The 23,978-nt window shown below is 40.9% G+C and overlaps 1 long non-coding RNA gene across 1 annotated transcript in view; it reads left to right on the top strand.

The window, feature by feature from the left end:
- The window catches only part of LOC100942038, a 271,582-nt gene that overhangs the window by 123,456 nt on the left and 124,148 nt on the right, over positions 1-23,978 (top strand). Inside the window, exon 2 of the long non-coding RNA XR_153060.1 lies at positions 15,736-15,804. This is a non-coding gene — a long non-coding RNA (uncharacterized LOC100942038). The remainder of the gene's footprint in view (positions 1-15,735; positions 15,805-23,978) is intronic.

The following is a 23,978-nucleotide window of genomic DNA, read 5'->3' as shown; positions in this document are numbered from 1 at the left end:
GTGATCCTTGGCTGTGAACCTGACTTCCCGGTTCTGCCACTTCCTAGCAAATAATTATGAGAGAGAATAGTTCTGTTGTGCTGTCACCTGGAGGCTAATGTTACCTTCTTTTAGTCAAATATCCAAGGGATACTTACACTGTAAGAGCCCAGGTGAACATTCTCTCCTGGAAGAAAAATCACACACACAACTCAAAACGTGTAAAGAGCCCCAGAGGCTAAGAAGCAAGGCTTAATCTACATAATTAGGTAATTTGGGGAGGGAGGAAGAGGGTGAATCTTTTTATATTCTGAAAAAGACTAACTCTGTTTTGAGAATATTTCTTATCCTTAAATCAGCCAGGCATGATTTCACCCCACTATCGGCTGGTTGCCTGTCCCAGGAAACATGACTCTCCCCCACGTGAAATTGGCAGCTGTAAGGAATGCACTAGCCAATTACCCAGGGCCTCCTCGGTCTCTTTCTTAAAACAATGGTTTCCATGTACCAAACAATGCAGGATCTGTGGACATTTTTTTTCTTTGTTCACAATAAAATAAGCAAAATGAGGACTGTGATATTATACGCGTAGATACATGGACTGAGCCTGCACTGAGCTACTAACACCGGCCAGGCAGCAGTTCAGGTAACAGAGGAAAAGAGATGAAGGACGCATGAGAAGCCCCTGATTTCCCAGGCTTTATATAGTGATGGGAAGACAAGATCACCAGCAAATGGATAGCTGGCAGCCAGGTAGTTAACAAGCACTTGAAGGAAAAATACAGCGAGGGAAGAGAAAGCAAAGAAATGAAAATGCAAAAGTTGAGGGTTTGTGAGGGCAGGGGCTGGGGACAGGGGATTTCGACCCTGTGGCTGGAGAAGCCCTGTGCTTAGAATGGAGCGGAAGTTCTGTCCAGGTCCCAGGGGATGCATTTCCAGTTAGAGACCGGGCTGGCTGGCGAAGGCAGCAAGGTGGGAAGGAGCTTGGCGAGCTTCAGGAACAAGCAGCTTCTGAAGGCCTTTGTGGCCTGTTGGTGTGCAAGTTGCCAACTCCTCTTTCTTGAAAAGCCCGTCTTGTACTCTGAGATTATGGCTTCCTCCTCCCCCCAACCCCTACTGATGTTAACACGTCCTTTCTTTTAAGAAATGATGTAAGATTTTAGCCTTACGTGTTGGGTTCTTTTTTAATAGCCTAACTTGGCAATATAAAATGTTGGCAGCCTTACGTTGTTTTCTCTCTCTCTCTCTCTCCTTTATTTTTTCCCTGAACTGATTCATGAAACACAAAACTCTGTTAAGCGCTGGCTTCAGACGTGTGTAGAAAGGGCCAATTCTCCCTCTGCGTCCGCGGAAAACTCCGTTTTAACCCACTCCCAGGTCTTTGTTTGTTGTGTTTTACTAAACTGGGTACTTACCTCTTACTTCCCAGGTTTGTTTGGAATGAAAAAGAAACACTGTGCTCCCAAACTTCCCATTTTATATGTGCGACTTTATTTTGTTTTAACATGACAAAGCGGTAGTAAAATTTATCCCTGATGCTTTAATAAAACAGTGTGTCAGCAGCACAGGTACGGGAAATGGGGCCCTCCCAAGATCTTTTATAGTCCGAAATCAAAATTAAATTGGGATGTTGAGAACATCTGGGGCCCTCTCTCTTCTCGGCCTTACCCCTAAGATTTCCAAGGGATAGCTGTGTTTGTTTTGTGTTTGTGTTTAAGGGGTAGGATGGGGAGTTGGGAGCTGCTATTCCCCCCCCCCCCCACTTTAAGGGAAAAAAGAGAAAACCAGATATTTTCAAGGGAATCGACTACTAGTGGCCAGTCTAACAAAGAAACCCCACTAAGCCTCACCACAACCTGACAGACTGAAAACTGATTCCAGAACTGCCACTCACCGCAAATCCCCATGAAACAGGCCCGGAAACCAGCTGGAAGAAGCAGAGGCTGCTTGGGAAGGGCCACGTTGTGGCCCCTAGAGAATCTGCTGGTCCCATTCAAATTCAAAGTGGAGAGGTGGAGGAGGGGTGGCAACTGGAGACAGAGAGAATCAGCAGCCCTGCGATCACTTTCAGGGTTACGATGGAACTGATTTAAAATGCAAAACCGCATTCCATTGTAAACAGAGACAAACTGGAAGCCGGGGGGAAATAGACTTTCATTTGGTGATTTTCAATTTGGGGACCGAGATGGGGACAGGGAGAACAACACTATTTATTTTTCCAGAACCGAGATTGCCTGTTCTTTTTTGTCGGATAAGCGAATGTGGCCTGATAGATGACTTCTTTGGGCTCCGATGCTAATAAGGCATACTTCCCACAGCATCTGACAGGGAGGATGAATACCTTGCCCCGCTAATGGTTAATTTGTAGTGGCATGTGTATTTCTTGAATGTTCATGAAGTTTTCTAATTCATCAGCACACAATTGGGCTTTCCCCCCCTCCCTTTAAACAGAATGAAATGCCAGCAGGCCGAGAGGTTCGGGGGTGTCGCATTATCCCTCGGGCCCCGTGTCTGTACTACCCCAAAGTTAGTACTCATTTCTTTTTTTCGGCCTCAGGAACACAGTCTGTTCTTCAACAAATCATTTAGTACTGACCACACTTTAAAATGTTGATTGCTGTTGAATCTGTCACAGAGTGCATCAGGCCGCAGAGATGCTAATCTGTCTCGTGTATTTGAAAGTCCTACGGGAACCATATATTGGGGCTCACCGCTGAGTGAACATGACTGTTAGGATTATGGAGACCATACACAGTGAAGAGAAGCAGCCTGGCTTTTCTGACTGGAAAGTAAACAATAGGTCGATTGTCGGCTTACCCAGCGGGGCCCACGGCCCCACTGCCGGGCGCTGTGTGTCACGCCATGACAGCAAGCTGTCTGGATGTTTGCTTCTTGAAGTTGGATGTAGTCAAGGACCGAGATGAGCCACCCCAGTGAGTAGGCAGGAAACAAAACAGGATATTCTTGTTTAAGGACTGTTTTCCGTAATTATGTTGATTTTTGTATGCAGCACTTGAACTTTTAAAGACTCAAGGATGCCTAAGGAGCGCTCCAGAGGAGAATCCATGATTGGGACTTTTGCCTTGAGTGAAACATTATCGCGCGTTCTTAACAAAATTAACTTGTTTGTATTTGTGATTGGGTCTGTGAATTAAGCCTACTTACGCCATGCTTCTTTTGCCTCCCCCTCCCTCTGGGCACCACCTCCCCCCCTTCCCCAGAACATTTTCCAATAGGAGGTCAAGTTGTCTTTGGAACATCGCATTTCCTGCTTGGAAAAAGCACTGGATTGTATAATAGTCTGACAGGAAGGGTTCAAGAGTACCAGGAGTTTCCCCGGGAAGGCTTGAGGGGGAAACATGCGGCATCTCTGAACTTCTTTCCTCTGAGCTATGATACGCTGTCCTATTGTGTAGACAGAGTATTCAGCCTGGAAGAGCTAATCAGAATAGTGTCTGTAAGTCTGTCCCCGGGGCTGGCTTGGTAACTCGTGATTGTATGTCCTTCCTTGCCAAGGAAGGGACATCTGGCCTGAGAACTTGCTGGTTAAGGCTATCATGCTACAGACATCCGCTCCCTCCCTTCCCATCCGAATATACATTCTGTGTATTAGGCAAGGGATGGAACGTATTTATTTGCACGCCAAGAAATTTTGATTTTGTGACAATTATTCGCCCTTCGTTTAAGAAAGTTCCTTTGTGCTCCTTCCCTTTTATTTAATCAAAATGCCGTGTGACGTCCTATTTCACTTGAATAATTCTCATAATTTTATAACACAATGAAAGGATTATAGATTAGTACAGGTCAATCTCCTCCATGTCCTTTTTATTTTTCTTAAGATTCCAATCCACAAAAGGTCATAGACAACATAATACTTCTGGGCCAAGGACACCACAAGGTCCCTCTGTGCACGCACCCCTGGCGGGGCGACGTATTGCAATGGAAATGTGGCCTGAGCGTTAACCGCTATGATTCAATGGAGCAAATCAAATGCGCATGCGCACTAGTCAGCCCCTACCTAGCGCTGTAGGTCGCACCTACCAAGTTTAGTGGGTGGAGAGAGGGGCGCACAGCTGGGAAATGCTGATCTCACTCTAGGCCCTGTGGGGTAGAATTTAAAATGATGGCTGGGAAGCCAGCCTGCCTGGGTTTGAATTCAGATGCTACCACTTGGCAAGGAAATTATTTAACCAATCCCTTTTTCCTTTGTTTTTCACATCTGAAAAGGGAAGGTTGCCATCAACCAGGTTCATCAGGCCAAAAGGAAGCCAATACCCAGAGACAGACAGCAGGGTTTACAGCAGAGACGGGGAGAAATTGCTCAAACCCGCCTCCCTGAGACTTGAAGAGATGGGTTTTTAAGGATAGTTTGATAGGCAAGGGACTGGGTAATGAGGTTTGCTCATTGGCTAGGTTGGGGGCAGAATTAAAGGGGTGCAGAAATCATCTTCTTGTTTGGGTTAAGCCCCTGGGGTCACAATTCCAGTTGAGTCAGTTTCTGGGTCGGGGCCCTGGTGTGGGCTGGTCAGCTAATCCGCTGGAATGCCGGGCCTAGAAGGGATCTTAGAAAGTGCCTTTAGGGTTCCAAAAGGAGATGTTATCTATGGAGAAAAGGGGAGACTAGCTACAACTACCAGCCGGGTGGAGAAAGTTAAGAATCTTTACAGCCATCAGCTGGAAGTGAACGAGGGGCAGTGACTATGAGCAATCAAGAGGACAGTGGGGATGATTATCATTTGCAGCTAAGCCTGTTTCTTCACAGAGCTCTGGGGCCTTACTCTAGTTCTCACCTTGTACCCCTTCATCAATTTGTAAGGGTGGTTTCAAAAACACCCCAAAATTCAGTGTCCTAAAATAAACACTTATTATTGTCTCTTACTTTTCTGTGGAATGGCTGGGCTCTCTTGGGTGGTTCTCTCTTAGAGCTGGTCAATCTGGCCCAGCAGGATGCTTGAGTGGGCGGCCACCCACATGGTCCCTTCACCTGCTGGCTGTAGGCAGGAACTGGCCTGGGACTGGCCTGGGACTGGGCTTTCTCACAGTGTAGAAGCCTTAGCTCGACCTCATAGAAAGGTAGCTCAGGTCTCTCAGAGAACAAGGTACTCGTGCCAGTCAACTTAAAGCTTAGACCAGGACCTAGTAGACTGTCTCTTCCGTTCCACTGTACATCAAGAAAGTCCTTAAGTCCAGCCCAGAATTCAAAAGGGGAGGAATTAGTCTCCACATCTTATAGAGGAGTAACAAAGAATTTGCTGCCATCCTCAATCTGCCACAAATGTAATATGAATCATGCAGAGTTTTGTGAGAAATAGTCTTTCTAATGTACTATATATGTAATGTCTTTAGTAAAGGTTATTATTTTCTAAGTCAGCGGTTCTCAACCTGTGGGTCCTGACCTACAGGAACTGTATTAAAGGGTTGCCACATTAGGAAGGTTGAGAACCACTGCTCTGGGTCCTTACCCTAGATAATCTTTCTTCATTGCATTTGTTAATATCTGACCTTACTTTACGTGTCTGTGTGGATGTGTTTATTGGCTCTCTCTCTCCTACCCAGACAAAAACTTCAGAACCATAGGAACTTAATTCTGTTCCAGGTTCTACAAGAGTAGCTGAATGAGGGAATAAAGAGCTGAAGGAGACAAACTTGTTGGATGTGTGTTGTTAGACAGTGGCAGTGAGGGAGGGTTTTGAGCAGGGAGATAAATGTGATGTAATTAAATGTAGTGAAATTAGGATGAATATCATCCTTCATATAGAGCAGTTATAAAGAGAAACTGTCCAAGAAAGCACAAAATAGGTGACCAAACCCACTTTGACTCCAAAACCTGCACAGTTAGAAAATTGCATGTTCTCACCACTGGCCTCAGAATCTGACAAATTGCTGTGTGACTTGAAAAGTTTTCAACTTCTCTGAGTTGTAAAATCTCTGAAATCAGACAACAAAGCATACCTCCTGGGATTCCTGTGAGAATGAAATGCCACAAAGGGTTTCAATGAAACTACTGGATGTAACTAATAAAAATGTGCCAATCTCCAAAAATGTTAATAATAAGGAAATTCTATTGACATGAATTTTATTTTACTTATACTTTATATTAGACAGCTTTTCAGTTTCTATTTTTCAAAAACTCCTCTTATGTTTCCAAACACATTAATAAATATTAAAATGTTAAGTTCACTGTTTACTAACTCAGCGTTCAGTCTTTGAGTATATTGACCCATGAGCTGACCTTCCTACTTCACCAGTATGTGACACAAGAATTGAAACTGAATATTGAATGTTCTAACAACCATGTTAAAAATAAATGTTTGCATTTATCAAGAGAAATTGTGACATCAAAGGAAGTAAACATCATGTCCAAAGAACAACTTCCTAGAATTCAAGGGGAAATTCCCGAGCCCCAGGCCCCTTGGTGAGGATGTCCAAATGTAAATTACTTAATCAACCAGACAGTGATTGTTGAGAGTTCAACAAATCACAGTGCTTGGAACTGGAGAAATGTTTAAAGGGAAACCACTACTCGATTTTTACAGTGCTTGGTAATACAAAATAAATATGTTGGCCAAGATGAATTAATAAATATATTTATGCTTTTAAACATTGAGGGAAAAAAATCTGTATTTAATTCAAGATGGCTAATTTATAGGTAGACACATATTTACATAAATTCATAGTGGGTGCATTGAGCAGAAATTTTGTCTGGAACCTGGGAAAGATGGAAACTGGACAAACAGGTGATGAATAGTTCCACATCGCCAAAAGGAAAATATTCAGAATTAATGTTGGATATTCCTGGCAGGTAGACAGTGCAATGTATGTTCAGTTATCCAATCAGCAAAACACCAGAGCAGGTACCTAGCAGACCCGGCTCAGTCCACCAAGGAAAAGGAGACTGTACTTGGAGAAGCAATCACAGTAAAATGTAATAAAATTTAATTGATTTGTTTTGAGGGGACTTACAAATGTAGGACTTGTTAATGTGTTTGATCCTAGATAGGGGGCAACACTAACATATTTAGTGTACCTAATCAATAAAACATGATCCGTAAATATTAGTTTTCTTCCGAAGCATTTTTTCTTGCTTTGTGTCCATTATTATCATGGGATGTCCAGGCTCTGTAAGGGAGTGTATAGCCACAAGCCAACACGTGTGATCACCTGTGGTTCTTTGTTCCCAAGTAAACAAGCCCAATCTGATGAGGCAGGTGACATGAACCGGTATAGGGAAAGCAGAAACCCAGATAAAATAAATTTATCTGAGCATTTCCACCCTTCTGTTTCTAGTTTCAAGATCCGTATGTTAGGCCAGTGTGCCAGAGTTCAGTCTTGGCTGTGAACTTCACTTCTATGAAAAGGGGAAACTTCTATTACGATCTGATTGGCTCAAACTGTAGAGGCCATTGACTCTTTAGCCAGCGCGTCATTTGCCATTCATGCCATGGCTATTTTTCTTATAAGAAATGCTAACAAAAGTAATCCTGGAGTTTTTCTTCTTCCACACCCACCCCTCCCTTCCAGAGAAGGTCTATAATTCCACTCCTTAAAACAGTAAATCCAGATGGTAAGAATTCTCAAGCAAATGTGTTCATAAACATTTACCTGTTTCTTTCATATTCGTGGTAATGATAACGAATGCCTATAGTCTGGATTATCATTTACTCGATTTCTCCAGCCAAGATAAAAGTCTTTTAGGGGAATTTCAGTGCCTAGTTTATTATTTAACCTCATGAAACAGAAAAACACTGTGATAGCCTCACATTAAAAGATTCATTGCAAGGAGTAAGAACAGATCAGACGGATATCTACAGTCTCCTGGAATCTCAAATGTACAAACACGAGAACTAATTTTTCTCTATTGTTTTCACAAAAAAAAAAAAAAAATGGAAAGCTGGAAAGCTTTTTTACACACTAGGCAAACAGCAACTGGCTTAGTCTCATAAATTTACATATCCTAAATAATGTCAGTATTCAGGCAGATTAGATCAACAGTCCCCATGTTATCACATGAGGGAAGAAAAAGGAAAATACATCCAAAGTCATCTGGTTAATTGGAGGAGGTGGGGAGATGAAGTTGCTTCCATTAAGTTCTTTTGGAACAGTTGCAAGATCCACAAAATCTGTTTTTAGCTCAGTCATTCATTCTTTGGGATGTGTGATGTGTTTTCAATTTAATGATAATTGCCCTGTCCATTTCTTTGATAATTGCCCTCTCTATTATCATTTATGGAGATTCAAATTATAAATCAAGACAAGACAGCCAGAAAAATATTATGATTGTCCCTTCTGAGGCCACAGCACACTCAAGTTAACGCTGCCAAAGTCTGGGAGCTGAAGCTGTTTTCATTTGCATGTTTCTGAACATTTTATTTTAGGGTCCAATGGTTTTCCTAAAGAGGAGGTTGCACGACAATAATGGAACTGAATGATAATGTGTATAGAGAATATAAATTTAGTTTTGATTCAAGTTATAAACTTGTATTTGAAACCAGAAACTTGCTCTCTTGACTGAAAGCAGCGTTTGCTGCTAGTCCCATTTGTCCCCACGGAGCCCGCGGCAGAGCTGGCCAGGGGGGAGCTCTCCTTTTCTCTCCTTTCAGCCTATTTGGGGAAAAATAAGTGCATTCTTCTCACTGAATAGGCTCCATGATCAACACAATGAGATGTGTAGAAAGACAGGAGTGAGATTTTACCTAAGGTTACAGGAACCGTCTCCCAAAACCAAAACAGTAAAACAAAATATACACCCCCAAAGGGCTCTTTGACACACTAGCAGTGGAGGGCTGGGTCCAGCTCACACCCGCTCAGGAGATCCTCGTATTAAATGTTCAGAAGTTTGGCGAGCTGTTTGTTTCCTCAGAGAGCCACTATTAAAAATGAAAGTGCATAAATACAAAGATAATAAATATATGAAGCTCATCATCCCCTAATTACTGTGGTACACTGTATTATTTCCTGTGTTCCTTGGGGTATTTTTATCTGTTGTATCTAAATGTTAGAAAAATCATATCAGCAGTGAGAATGGCCCACATCACAAAGTCTCAAAACTGCAGATGCTGGCGTGGATGTGGAGAGAAGGGAACACTTTTACACTGCTGGTGGGACTGCAAACTAATAAAACCTTTTTGAAAGGCAGTATGGAGACCCCTCAAAGAACTCAAGCTAGACCTCCCATTTGATCCTGCAATCCCATTACTGGGCATCTACCCAGGAGGAAAAAAAAAAACCCTTTACCACAGGGACACATGCACTAGACTGTTTATTGCAGCTTAATTTACAATCACCAAAATGTGGAAATAGCCTAAATGCCCACCGACCCAGGAATGGATTAACAAGCTGTAGTATATGTACACCATGGAATACTATTCAGCCACTAAAAAAGATGGAGACTTTACATCCTTTGTATTAACCTGGATGGATGTGGAACACATTATTCTTAGTAAAGCATCACAACAATGGAGAAGTGTTAATCCTATCTACTCAGTTCTGATATGAGGACAATTAAAGACACAGAGGGGGGTAGGGGGTGGGAGAGCTGAGAAAGGGAAGGAGGGAGGGGGTAAGGGGGGTCAAGGAGTGTTGTACACCTTTGGGGGGAGGGACACAAAAATAAGAGGGTCCTTATCTAACAAAAGCAATCAATGTAACCTGGTTCTGTGTACCCTCAATGAACCCCCAACAATTAAAAAAAAAGAAGAAAAATCATATAATACCGCTGTGTGGATTATCTCTACCCCGCTCCACGTTCTGTGACTTCATTTGAGTAGCTAATGTGGTGCCTATTAGTAAATAATACTAAATATGATAAGTACACCACCCATTTCAGGATAGTGTCATGCTACCTGTCAGGGCTCGGCTCCCAGAGAGGTGACTGTTAAGCATTTTGCAGCCCGGCCCTGGAGAGTCACACAGCTTTGTGAAGCAGGAATGATGTGGGTTTCCTTTAGGCTCAATTAGTAGCCGTATGAAATTGGACAGTTTAATAAAGTCTCTGAGGCTTAATTTGTCACTCTCCTACTTAATGCATTTCAATATCTTTCTATTACTCTAAGGATAAAGTCCAAAATCCTCAGAGGTCCCCCCACCTCATTCCCTTATCATTGCCCCAGATTTCTTTAAACTCCTTCAATCCCCACACTTTTTTCTGCCTAAGGGCCTTGGGTCTAGAGGGCATTTTCCTCAGGTCCTGCTAACTCCTATCCATAATTTAGGTCTTATTTAAATGTCACTTTCTCAGTGTCGACTTTCCTGATAGAGACCCCTAATCCCATGTAGTAGGTTAGGAACCCCCATTATAAACTCCCCCAGAAGACTTAGCTCTGGTCAGAAGTGTAACACACGTTTTTTTCATGCAGTTATTTGCTGAATGTTAAAACCCTCCCTTTCACCTGTGTTCCTCACCGCTGTTTAGCCCTGTGCCCCTGGATATTCACTGTGCTAACCTAACCACTTAAATTTAATCTGTAGGGCTGCTGTTTTACTAAGAACACATTCGTCTTTCAAAGTCACTCATTCTACCCAACAGGCACTACTGCAGTGTAATTGTTAAGGGCGGGACTCTGAGGCTGAGCCCTCTAGATCTGAATCCTGCCTCTACCATATCGGGGTTGGGTGGCCTCAGCAACTTCTCTCTCCCTCTATTTCCTTCCTTCCTTCCTTTCTTTTTTTTTTTAAGGCAGAGTCTCATGCCATTGCCCACAGCTGTGCAGCATCATAGTTTACGTCAATCTCAAACTCCTGGGCTCAAGTGATTCTCCTGCCCCAACCTCCTGAGTAGCTGGGACTACAGGTGCCCTCCACAACGCCAGCTAGTTTTTCTGTTTTAGTAGAGACAGGGTCTCACGCTTGTTCAGGCTCATCTCACACACCTGACCTCCAGGGCTCCACCCCTTCCTGGGCCTCCCAGAGTGCTGGGATTCCAGGCCAGAGCCACCACGCCTGGCCCACTCCTCCGTTTCTCAAAGTATGAAGTAGAGGTAAGACCAAAATCTATTTCCTAGGAGTCGTTGTGAAAATTAAGTAAATTATTCTCTGTAAAGTGCTTAGAGAAGCGCTGGTCTCATAGGGATCAGTATTTAACTGTTGACGCCAGGGCTGCCTCTTCTTGTTGGGCTTCCCTCTCACTAAGCCACTTCCTAGAATCCCCACTCTGCGGGGACTCTCAGGCTCCCTGCCTTGCCTATTTTAGACAATCCCGCAGCTTTTACCTGTCTGATCCCTTGGAAGGGCACCAAACTCCCTCGCTGTAGTTTCTCCCCTAATTTATAATCCTGCAGTGCTGGCTACTTCCTGCTATCTCCCAGAGACCTCTTGACACATGGGAGGCAACATACCACACTTACTTGCCTTCATTACCCGGTCAGACTAGGTCCTTCATTGGATGACCGTATTCCTGTTAATAGCATCGCAATTTCCTTAGCGAGGCTGCGAGTTCTGAATTTATCTCTGTCCCCCCTTCTCCCTTTACGGCCTGTCTTCAAGGTGCCAGTTCCTATTGATTGCCTCTGAAATACCTCTTGCATCTTTCTCTTCCTTGTAATTCCCACTGCTACCATAGTCTAGGTTCTCATTAATCTCTTTCTTGTCTGAATTGTAACAATAGCCAACTATCCCGTCTTCACAGCTGTAGACTCAACTTCAACATGACAAGAAGCATTCTTCTAGAGTCAGACGCTCGTGACACACCTTTCTCTCTTTCTGTTTTATGTGATGTTTTATTCATGTCTTCTCTCCTTGACGTGAGAGACTTTGACCAACTACTTCACCTCTGTATCCTCAGCACCTAATGGTACTAAAATTATTAAATTTTGTAATGTTATTAAATATCATTATCATTGCACTCACATGGTATATTATTAAATATGGTGTGTTATTAAAAGTGGCACTACTAAATTTTAAATATTGGTAAAATTATTTGTTGGGTTAATTATTGAGTAAATCCATTTTCTGTCCTTGTTCTGCTCTATAGGACATGCACTTCATCTATCTAAATTGAATTTCTACTTAATTCACTGCCTGTTCCAACATCATGAACATTCCCCATTGATTGACCAATGTCTAATGTCCCCCCCATCCTGAAATAAAGGCCCCAAGTAAAAGCCTAGACTTATTTCTAGGAAAACTCCATTCTGGTCAGAATATTCTAGAAGTTTGGTTTTAATTGGGGGCATGATGGTATTAGTTGTGATTTCAAAAACTTCCTTGGGCTGTAATTACACAAGTCAATAGAGAAAGCAGATGAATTCACCTTTCCTTATCAATTACACCTGCTCCTGTAATGGAAGGTGTAGTAAGTTAGGAGTTGGCCAACATAGCCCAGGTGCGAAGACACTCACCAGGGAAGAGAGTTAAATAAAATGTAAATATTTAAGTAAAAATATTAAGGCTATAGCATTTCCTCAAAACTTTTAAATTAAAGCTTTCTGTTTTTAGATATAAAAGACAACATAAAGTGATTCCAGAGTTTTCCTCTGTTTCCCTTAAACTCATTTCACTGCACCTATATTCTAGATACTTTGTTACCCTGTTTTATTTTCTTTATTTTTATCTATTTACTTATTTGCAGTTTTTGACCAGGGTCAGGTTTGAACCCACCACCTCCCGTATGTGGGGTTCTGGCCCCACTCCTTGAGCCACAGGCACCACCCATGTTACCCTGTTGTAATTCATGTCAAACTTGCTGTGTGTTTGCCCCTGGTTATACTTCTTCTCTAAACTAACATTATTTTAATTCTTGAGCTTTTTAAAAAATTGAGTGACATACTCTTTTTTTCACTGTATACATATTATTATACTTTTAATGTGCATTTTCAAGATTAAAGCATTGCTCTCATAGTATTTGGAACTTGCTTTGTTCTGAATCTCACAGATTTTTTTCCCCCGTGAATTCAGCTTAAAGGATACTGTTACTTGACAGGTCTTAAAAGTTCTGACCTTGTACTGACACTGACCTCACCACTGCATGAACAGAAAGGGTTACTCAAACATCTGACTTGTTCATTAAAACACTATTGTTTTGAACATGGAACTATTTCCAGAGACAATGATTTCAAAATTTGAGGAAATTACACATAGAACAACTCTCTTCTAAATAGTTTTTATTCAACAACTGTAATAATGGTTGTATTCAAAGGAAATTAGCAAGCCCCATTCTGAAAAATAAGGCATTCTTAAACTTTAGCAAAAATAATTAATTTTGCACATCTAACATACATTTGGTTAACTCCACCCTCATTAGTTTCAATCACAAAGTTGGTAGGTGTGCTTGTTTGTAAATGGCACAAATAAGAATTAATATAATCAATCAATAGAATTAATCCCATTTCTGTTAACACTGAAATGATCTAAATGGCGTTCATTGAACCTTATTCCATGTGCCTAAACTCTCAAGAAAATATTGAAAATTCCTCGAATACCGCTTTTTCAAATAAAATGGTCTATGTGGGTATTTTAAAAGATAGAAGTCTGCCGACCAGTTTAAGAACTACACCCATTACTACAAATATCAACAATTACTCAATTACTTTTGTCCTCATAAAAGTGGCACTGTTAGACAGCCAATGTTAATTCCTTCCAAAAGATGAGCTTTCTTATTACAGAAGAAAATATCCCTCTTTCACAAAATTGCATAATCAAATGCCCATCATTTGTTTGAAATGTTAATCTTACTTCTATTACCTGACCAGGAAATAAAGAAATTGGCAAGAAAACAACGTTAGTGCTCTTTTCGTCCTTTAGCAGTTTCAACCATAGCCTGTGATTTTATCCCTATCTATAAATGTACTTAATGCACCCAGGGAAGCCTGGACATAGTCTATCTGGGAAATCTCCCTTTGTTACTACTTGTCATAGAAACTCTGCAGCTATGAGGGACCCTCACTCATAAACATGGCGCTGGGAACAAAATTCGCTAGTAGACAGACGTGCCTTGGGTTGCATCCAAGGACTGTCATTCTGATGCTCTTTTGCCAAGAGCAAGGTCCCATCCGTGAGCCCTCAGGAAACTGTCACCGCAAGGTTACACTGTGGAAGAAAGGTTTTTCAGCCTCCCTCAGCCATCTGAAGGACAGCAGAGACTACCCTTTGCACTTACAATATACTTTGTCACCCTGTTTTAATTCATGTCAAACTTACTGTGTGTGGCAAAGCTAAAAACTTCTGGTCTCCAATATCTTCCTCTCTTCCTATCTCACTAGTAATTTAAACAGATAACCAAATGTAAGAGATCCATATTCTTTACAATCCCTTTAAATTCAAGAAATAACAAATAACTAGTTGAATGTCTAAAAATGTATAAATGTTTATATTAGCCCGTTATGGCATTCTGTAGTTTAAAAAAATCTGCTCAGAAATACTTTTTAAGAAGTGGTCATTGCTTGCTCAGGGATCTCGATTTACCTTAATTCTGTTTGGGGCCAGAGACAGTGTTCAATTTCCCATTGCAAGTTTGAGAGTGACTCATTTTACTGCTTGTGAAGTGTTTTGGACTGGAATAGGAATGCTCAAAGCAGAAAGATATTCCTTGGTAGCCAAACAAATACCGCTCAAATAGTAATAATCAATAAATAATAAATATGTATGCCATAAAAATAAATGAGGTAAATTAAGCATATTTATTTTATGAAAGGAGAAAGGACTCTTTCTCTGCTACAAATGTGTGATGATCTGAGCCCACCTATCCGGCATCCATCTGATGCCAGGATAAGTGCAGTGTCAGAGGACAAGAAAAAGTCAGGAGGCCCATTTGTAGCTGAAGTTTGCAGAGGCTGATAGAAGTAACCAATACCTGCTGTCGAGAAAGATTCTGTTACCGATACAGAGAGTTTCTTCCTTTTCTACCAGTAGTAAGCAGGTGCCTGCTTTGCTTTAGAAAATATATAACGTGTCTTTTGAAGCTTTAATCATTGGCAACTGATATTAAAGCGAGACAGGTAACTCTTATGCTTTGGGAAAGAAAAATTGACAACTGAGGAGTCAGTGGTTCACAAAGACTATTAAAATGACTAGGCCAGAAGTTTGCATCGCCTGTGTGTTTTTAATACATGACCACTTCAAAGCCAAGGGCTACAACGACTTACAGAGACAGAAAATCCCCTGAATCATTTCATTGTTTTCATAGTTAAAATGTTTCTTGAGTTCCTACTGATATTAACTCCCTGAAACTCCTCACATTAGGTATATGCATTCTCCTTTCCCTCCCGTAAAGACTTGCTTTCTGACTTGCCCTCACATTTCTGTTTGCTGGAGGAACAGATGCTCAGCTCCTAAGGGTCAGAGTTTGGCCCTTTCCCTTCTATCAGGAGAGCAGAGGGAAGGGGGGTTCTGAAGCGATGGCGGCAGCTTTCCAGCAGTTGGCTTATACTTCTACATTTAAAGTAAGCAGGTGGCACCAGTGGGTTGTCTAATGACTAACAAGATAAGAGTGCAATTGATCTTTTTATTAACCCATCTCCCCAGGTGGGTGACTGCCTGCTCCTCCCCCTTGGGTTCAGTTACATTGTTCAGTTCCAGGAATCAGTTTAGACCCTTTCACTTTTTTTTTTTTGGTCTCAGCTGCTCCTGAAAGCACAGGGGCACAAACGCTCCCTGATATTTCATCTCACCTAAATTCTAGCCTCCCTGTACCTCCAAATTGGCAAATACCTTGATGATTTGAATCTGGTATACAGCAACATTTAACACAGATGCTGACTTGCCATCCACCCTTTTGATCCCTGGTGGTGCTGAACTTGAACTGGGGATTTGTTTGTCTTCTAGGTCACAGACCACGAACTTTAAACCTCACGACCAGTTCTGAAGAGTATGGAGCCTACATAGAACCCCAAGGTAAATGATTCATTTCAAAATAAGATGTAATGAATTCGATGATGGTATGATTCAGGCTTCCTCTAAGGGTGTTGTGTCGTGTCTGTTGGTGGTTTTCTAAGTTATGATGTTGGGTGATCTTTTAGTGCAGGGTAGAGTCATGATGCTGGGGAGAGAAAGGGGAAGAAGAAACCACATGTGTGAATTTCCTCTCTTCAGGAGTTACCTGCTGTATGTGCTGAAGGCTGGCTGTCTCCCTGGGTTTCTTATGAAAGTATTCTTGTGATCTTAGGAAGCTCACGCCTGGACGTTATGAATCACATGGGCAAGTAGAGCACAAGTAGAGTTGCTATTTGTGTAAAGGACATTAGAAATGATGTGCATCCTTTGTGGGAGCAGCAGAGGCACAGAATGTCCCACTGAGGCCACCTCTGCCGCGGCTGATGTGAGATGAGGAAGTGTGGGATTAAGGGACTAGAAGGGGACGGCCTCCTGTTTCTGTTTCTCTGAATCACCATCATTTGTTTTCCTGGTTATTATTAAGCAGTTGTATATGCCTAGCAGCTATCAATTCTCTATGAAGAATCATACAGAATCTTTGATTCCACCCACAGCAAAATGATTAAAAGTCTGGACTTTAGAGCCTAAAGTCACATTGTGGTCCTATCACTTACCAGCCATGTAACCATAGGCTTCAGATTTCTCATCTACGATGTGAAAGAAATAATCAGACCCACTTCCAAGACATGTGTCATCATATAAACAGGTAGCATAGGTAAAGCACTTAGAACGCTGCCTGGTACCCGGGAAGCACTAACCACCATTCTGATTGACCAGGGCTCTATTTCCTACCTCCTCTCTTTGTTTGTTCCACTCTCTCAATTCTCTCAGCCTATAAATTTGGGAGCCTGGGAATTATTAAGGGAACCAAATTCTCAGTTCCCTTTCAGCAGCCTCTCTCCTAAAGGAGATATATTATACCTTCATGTAAATGCCAGGAAGGAAAATAATTGGCATCCTATTGCCCTTTGAATGGGTTCCTGGCGAGCCCTGGGTGGTGTGACGTTGTAAAGCGACCTGAAAGTGGGGGCCTGCCAGCCCGGTGCTCGGGGGGCAGCGCGGTGGGAGAATCCATCGGAAGCCTTGTTGCCATTTCAGAAACGTGCAAACATCAACTGGCATAGAGTTTCAGGAAGCAGAATAAAAAGGACCCGACGAAACAAAAAGCCTTTCAGGGGATGGAGGCACAACTCTTCCCAAATCACAAGCGGATGATTATGATCGCCATTAGGGCTTAATAAGCCTGTGTGTGGCTAAAGATTTTACCTCTCCAGTAAACTCGCCAATCGTCCACGTTTCTACCCACATTCATCCTGCTCTGCTAAGAAGCGTAACACAGGGTGTGCGAGGAACGAGTGGTCAGATTCTCCGCTCCTCCATTAGCAAACACAGATTATCAGTTCTACGCCCCCCGCCCCCCACCCCCCACCACGGGTAAGGTTTAGAAAACCCTGAAAAATCTGGATCCAAACCCCCCAACTCTCTGGCCTAGTTCTCGCATCCCCAAAATGCGATCGGTCACTGTCCAATTTACATTTATGGAATGATAGGCCACTGTCCTATTTCCGAGATAATAAAAAAAAAACGTGAAATTCGTATTTTAGCATAAAAGATATTTAATTTCAGTATTTGTTATAAATGCTATCATTTATTAAATCTATATTTTTATTTTAATAACCCAAATGTAGAAAATGGTATTATAAGGTTTAAAAAAGCTGTCCATCAATCCTCTTAAAAACTATTAATTAGAACAAGAAGAACTAAACAGAAGGTAGAATCTTTTTTAATTAACCATATTATTAAAATATTTCTATGACATTTTTTGACAGGGATATTTACTGTTCAAATCATTTATAGGGTCAAAAGTTGGCAAAGCAAAAATAATGGTGATTTCTTCTATAGAATAGATATTAATTGTAGGCTACTTACTGGGAGTTAAACTTTTTCATGCAAATAAGAGATAACATTCCCTATCATGATTCCTATGTAAAATTTCTTTAATTTTTCTATTTTTAAAATATCCAGTAAATATATCATATCTTAAAAATATATACAATGTATGAAAAGCCAGGAAAATAATGATTACTATGGAAGAGGTGATTTAGATGTTAGGACAATGCATTAATGTAATACTTCAGAAATTCCCGATATGTTAAAATATTCCAGCATAGTTATTCTGAGGTCTCCATGCTGTCAGTAAACTACAATTGTTAAGATTATGTGAGAAGCAGTGATTGGATGATGCCCATTCCTTGAAACTAGCATTTTAGGAAAGTACCATTGTTAAAAATATGTGGCAGGGGTTGCACTTTGGACTCCAGCTCTGCACTTGAACTTTCTGAGTGATCTTGAATAATTAGCGTCTAGCCAACTAAATTTTTTGATATACCATTTGAAGAAATGGAGAGAGGCTAATTTTAAGGAAAAGAAAACTTTCAAGCAACAAAAATGTTTAGCTGAGTGCAGCATACACCAAATCTACCAAATTCTGCTATCTATCCTTCCTTATGCCCATGCCTGGGCCTCTTTCTACACTGATCATCAACTGAAGACTAAAAATGCTAGTTTAAAATGAACACCCCTCATATTCACTGGAAAATTTAAAATCACACAAATATACACACACAAATGGCAAACTGAATTTACTTTTTGGTCTCACCCACTATATATGTGAAGCCTTCTTAAATGTTACTGATTTCTACTAATTTTATTAGGGGATCTATATATAGTAATACGCCCAAAATTGTTCTACAACAAAGTAGCATAAAAACAGTGTGAAGTGTGGGACCAGCTCTTTGCAATTTATTTATAGAAGTAAAATCAACACGTACAAAACAAATATGAACACCAGAAAAAGTATCCATGCATGCTCATTTCAGTAGAATAAATTACGAGTTTCACTGGAGTCCTCATGGAAGACATAGGACCTAAGATGGGGTTTTAATAATGTATAAAGCTTCAATATGTTGTGCTCTGAGGGACTAAATAGCCAATGATACTATGAATTTACATTGCCCAGGGTCCATGTGATGAGGTATCTGATCACTAAACACAAAGAGTTCATTGAAAGGGCTATGTAATTCTCTGTAAAGCTGGGTAAATTCCAGCAAGCATGCCTCTCTCTCTCTACATCCAGTGAAAGTCTGTAGGCATCTCCGCAAAATGCCTTGCTGAGCCAGAGTCTAAGCCATTCCCCTCATGCTTCAATAGGGAATACACCAGGCCGAATGCAAAGAATTCAGTCCCATCAGACAGAACAAGGGCTACCAAGCTGAGCTACTGTCTTGAAGACATAGATGTTGGTCTTGTATTTCTCTGAAACAGACACCCAGAGGACCAGGGTTTATCAGGCATAGGCGTTTTCTCCCTAAGGACTCAGTCTCCTTAGCTCTGCCTATTGGTCCATTGAGCTGCTCTGTTTTGGTTTCTGACCAAGCCCAAAGTGAACAGGTTGAAAAAGCCAGTGAACAGAGAGGGTTTTGAGAGTGTAGAAGAGAAGTCCATTTCTGTAAACTAACCCCCTGCCATCTAAGAAAAAAAAAAATGACATCATTCTCATATTAATAATGCAAAACTTGCCTCACAGAAAGAAATGTAAAATTTGCTGTCAGTCTCGAAATTTTAAGTTGCATTGTGTTATGAAAATAAACCAAGCCTGCCAATGACAAAAAACATACTTACCATTATTGAGGGTTTGGGGTGTGCTTGCTGCCCTGTTATAAGCTTTAGTTTATACCTATCGCATCCAATTCTCACAACATTTACATTAGAAAAAAAGATACTGTCCCAACTTTGAAGATGAAGAAATGGGACTCAGAGATTCAATGTGATCCAATTTGACAAGTAGCAGATGACAGAAGTCAGGATTTGAACCCACATCTCTCCAAGGCCCAAGGCCGTCCTCTTTCCATTATGGGCTCTGCCTTTCCCACCTGTGTCTGATGATACCTGTGTTATATGCTCAGGTACCAGGAAGACAACTGAGCTGACAGTTTTATTGCACGTATGTACATTAACATCAACCAATACTTATTATTTAGTCCCATGACGTCAATGAATGTTTTGCAAGCAGATGGACTACAAATTCAGAAAAAAAAAAATCAATGACTATTTGAGTGAGCCAGTGAAGGGTGCAGAGTAAAAGCCTCATGTGCTTTTTCTTGGAAGTAAAATGAAAGCCATAATGTTAATAAAACAGACCAATGCTCATACTTAGTCTCCCCTCCCCAAAGTAAAAATCAATCCAACTAATTTGACTCTAAGTTGATTTTGCTCCTTCCATAAACTTATTTCCCAATGGAGTTTCTTAATTTTTACCTCCAAAATACAGAATCCTGCTTATGGCCTTCAGATTCAAGGCCAGGGTACTTCCTAATCGCTTCTCATTTGTTATTCACTTTGTCTTCACATTCTTTATGTTCCTAATCCCGTGCTCATGAAGGGTCTCGGTCATCCTGTCTTCCCTTCCTCTTGTCTTTCAAATGTCCGTTGTACTCAGCCCCCAGGATCTGAAGTTCTGAATGTGCCCAAAGCCTCCCTCAATAAATTAGATATAAAACACTGCATTCCTTCTATGGAAATTACCTTTCCTCTATAACCCAAAACGTTACCAGTGCTACCATGTATTCATTTTATATAGAGTAGTTTATCGACAGTTAGATTGTACTTTTCATTAATCTATTTTTTCCCAGTTACAGTAGAAATGCTAGAAAATTTTTAGATATAAAAAAAACCACAAGGAAAAAAATAAAAATTAAAAGCCATCGTTTATGCTAATACTTAGAGAAAAGCAAAGCATTATTAATATTTTATTGTATTTCTTTCCAGTTCTTATTTTAATACATTTGGTTTTGTTTTAACTTAAACTCTTCCTGCCTTTCTTTAGATAATATATATATATTTTTTTCATTCTGCTTTCTTTCCCCTAAAACTGAGCCATCTGGTTTCACCCAATTCCCTAAATTCATAAGAGCCAAGTAACCAGTAGGAGGTTTCACTATTAAGAGGCCTGGTGCAGCATTAGTGCGTAGACGCCGAGGAATGTCCACATTTCTGGACTAGTTTACAAGTACATGAATCCTGCGTGTTCTCATAGGCAACTCCTGAGTAATTCTTCCATTGCCTCCATGATCTGTTAATTTTCTGTGAATTAAAACCATTTTGTTTTATTTCATAAAAGCTAGGGAAATAATATCATAAAATAAGACATAGCATGACAAAATAATGCATCTGTCTTCTCGATTTCTTAACTAAATCTAAGTATAAAAAGCTACTGTGTGCTCGGGTAAAGCTGTAAATGCCTCCGGTGAGTCCTTTCCCTTCTGTGTACGCCCATGTTGTCCGTATGGAAGATTAGATTTTCTTGTTTTGCTTTCACTTTCTAGGTATCTAGCCTGACCCTCTACTCCCACCCAGCTCATTTTATCAAAACATCATTAGTTTTTATCTGGTGAACACATATTGTCTAAAAACTTCGGTTTCTTTATAAGGTACCTACCCATTTTCTGGATTCAAGTTTTTATCGTCTAGCCCACTAGGAAGGCCTTTCCTCTTATTAGACAATTGCTATGAATCTCACTTCTTTTTTTTTTTTTATTGGCCAGGGCTGGGTTTGAATCCACCACCTCTGGTATATGGGGCCTGTGCCCTACTCCTTGAACCACAGGCGCCGTCCAGAATCTCACTTCTTCCACCTATTAAAAACAGTGTTTGACTATTCCACCCAAGTTTAGACATTTGTCCAATTTATTTGCTAACCAAACTTTTAAAGACACACATTTTTTCCTTCCAAAGCAATTAAAATGTGACGCTCATAGAGCACACAGCTGTACCCCGTCTTAATGAACACCTTTTCCTCAATTCCCCTGATAACAAAGTGTATCCTCAGCACCCGGAACATAATGTCATCATTAGCTATTTGTAAATGAATGAAAAAATATCCTTCAAGTCATCACGGCTCACCCAAAAGCAAGCGGGGCTACTCAGAAGGGCTAAAAACCTTCAGAATTTCAATGACAGGCAAATTCCCTTTCATGCTACAAAAACATGTGTCTTTAAATGCTATGGGTGAATCTCCTGCCTATGAAAACAGCATTTCCTCCACCTTATGGCTGCTTTTTCACACTTCCTAAAAGAGACCTCAGAGACTATCCGAGCTGAACTCAGATGCTAGAACTAATGGAAAGTGCCCTCATGCCTCTGTAGTATAGATCTTACAACGAAAATAAAGGAGCCTAAGCATGAACACCATGGAGGTTGAGCCTGGGAACCCAGCAGCCCTGCGTACTCAAGCCCCCCAGGCAATGGGGTTCAAGAGGGCAAGCAGGAGGTGTCGGGACAATCAGGGCACCGTGATGTTCTAAACTGTAGTGTAGACAGTTTGCTTCAAGCAGGTATTGCCAGTAAGAGGTCTGTGTTTTATTGAAGTCTAAACTAATTCCCCCGTTTTATGCTCCTGAATGTTTCATTGGCTTTGCGGGTCTGGGGTGGGGGTGTTGGTGGGGGGAAGGGGCGGAGCAGGGGGGAGGAAAACAAATTAAGTCAAACCGGCAAAGACTTGTTAAAACTACACCCAAGGTGTGTCTAGCTCTCTTATTGTTATATGATACATTGGGAAAAAAAAATCTGCGGGAATTCCGCCCTGAGTCTGTAACAACTCACAGCTGATGAAATCAACCTTTGAAACATGCAAGGAAAATACAGATTAAACCAAACTTAATATGCATTAGCGTAAACTAATCCTTGTTTCATTTTTCTGGAAATTGGCACCCATGTGAGAAGGAGATGAAAGAACTCCAAAAAAAAAAAAAACCCAGAGACATCTCTGGGTAAATAAGTTTACAGATTAATGAAGAGCCAGACTTTGCTGTGAAGGATTTAATAGACAGTGATTATGGGCACCACCCCCATCATAATAGCCACTTAAGAGTTCCACTGGGGGACTTATATATGTGCCTAGAGAAAAAAGAAATAGAAACATTTATGACTTTTGCACCACCCAACATACACAAAAACACACCCTCTCTTAATCCCTGTCTATAAAACTTTATTTACGTAGCTGTAAATTGGGAAATCTCAGGCATAAAACTCTGTATCTTTTAAACATACAGCGGGTTAGTGGATTTGTGACTGCAGCAGGCTGGCTTATTTTTGCCCTTCCTGGCAGCCAATGATTAGATATCATAAAGAATCTGTGTATCTGAAGCCAAAAAGTAGTTCCCAGTCATCTGTGGCATCATTAGCAACGTTGTGGTGTCCCTTCAGGACAAAACCCGTAAATGTTCTCATGTCACTTCTCGTTGCGTCAAGGAGAAAACCAAAATGAACTTGCCAAGTCATGTGCCAGCTCAATTTTGGAAGGGAAAAAAAAAACTTCCTTTGAAGAAAACGAAATCAATCCCCAGTTCAAATTAAATTTGGACTATTCTGTGAAGCTTCAATACACAGCTCCAATAGCAATCAGTACTTAGGGACTCTAGGTGCAGGCAAATAATGTTTCATTTAAAAGAAATTGAATGAGGATTACTGACAGAGAAAGTTTCGATGCTATTTTGTCATTAGTTAAAGTTAAATCGTGGCATTATTGACTCAAACTTGAACATCTCAATCCTCACTGTTCCTTTTTTTTCTCTCTCTCTCTCTCTCTGTTTTTTTAATGCTCTGGGAGTCTTAGTTGAACTTGCGTCTTAATCTTATTAAAACCTTGTCATGCAAATGTATCGTAAGTGTAGCCTAAAGATTTCTGTCTCATGCAAAATGTAGCTTGAATTCTCCCAGCCCGAAATACTTGGTGATGCACAAACCTTCTGTTTGGTTTGCTATCACTCTTCTCCGCCGACTCTCATGGTGATTCATTATCTTGTGATATAGATTTCCAAGTATCATCTTTGTATTGATTTTTATATCTTTAATAACCACTCCACAGAAGATGGCTCCACCGGTGTCATTGATCGCATCAAAAATTCAAGGCTTACAGAAATACTAGAGGGCTAATTGGTAGCAGAACATTTCAGCCTTAATCTTAATGCAGTCTTAATCTTTTGCATTAAACCTACCTGAAGGTTTCCTCTTGGAGTCAACTAGGAGAAGGTTAGTGCTTCATTGAAAAACTCCTGGTGAGAGCATGGGAGAACATC

Source organism: Otolemur garnettii, unplaced genomic scaffold, assembly GCF_000181295.1.
Source record: "Otolemur garnettii isolate 467f Iridium unplaced genomic scaffold, OtoGar3 scaffold00010, whole genome shotgun sequence".
Lineage (NCBI taxonomy): Eukaryota > Metazoa > Chordata > Mammalia > Primates > Galagidae > Otolemur > Otolemur garnettii.
The sequence above is the reverse complement of the archived record's forward strand: the minus strand, read 5'-3'. Positions and strand labels throughout refer to the sequence as shown.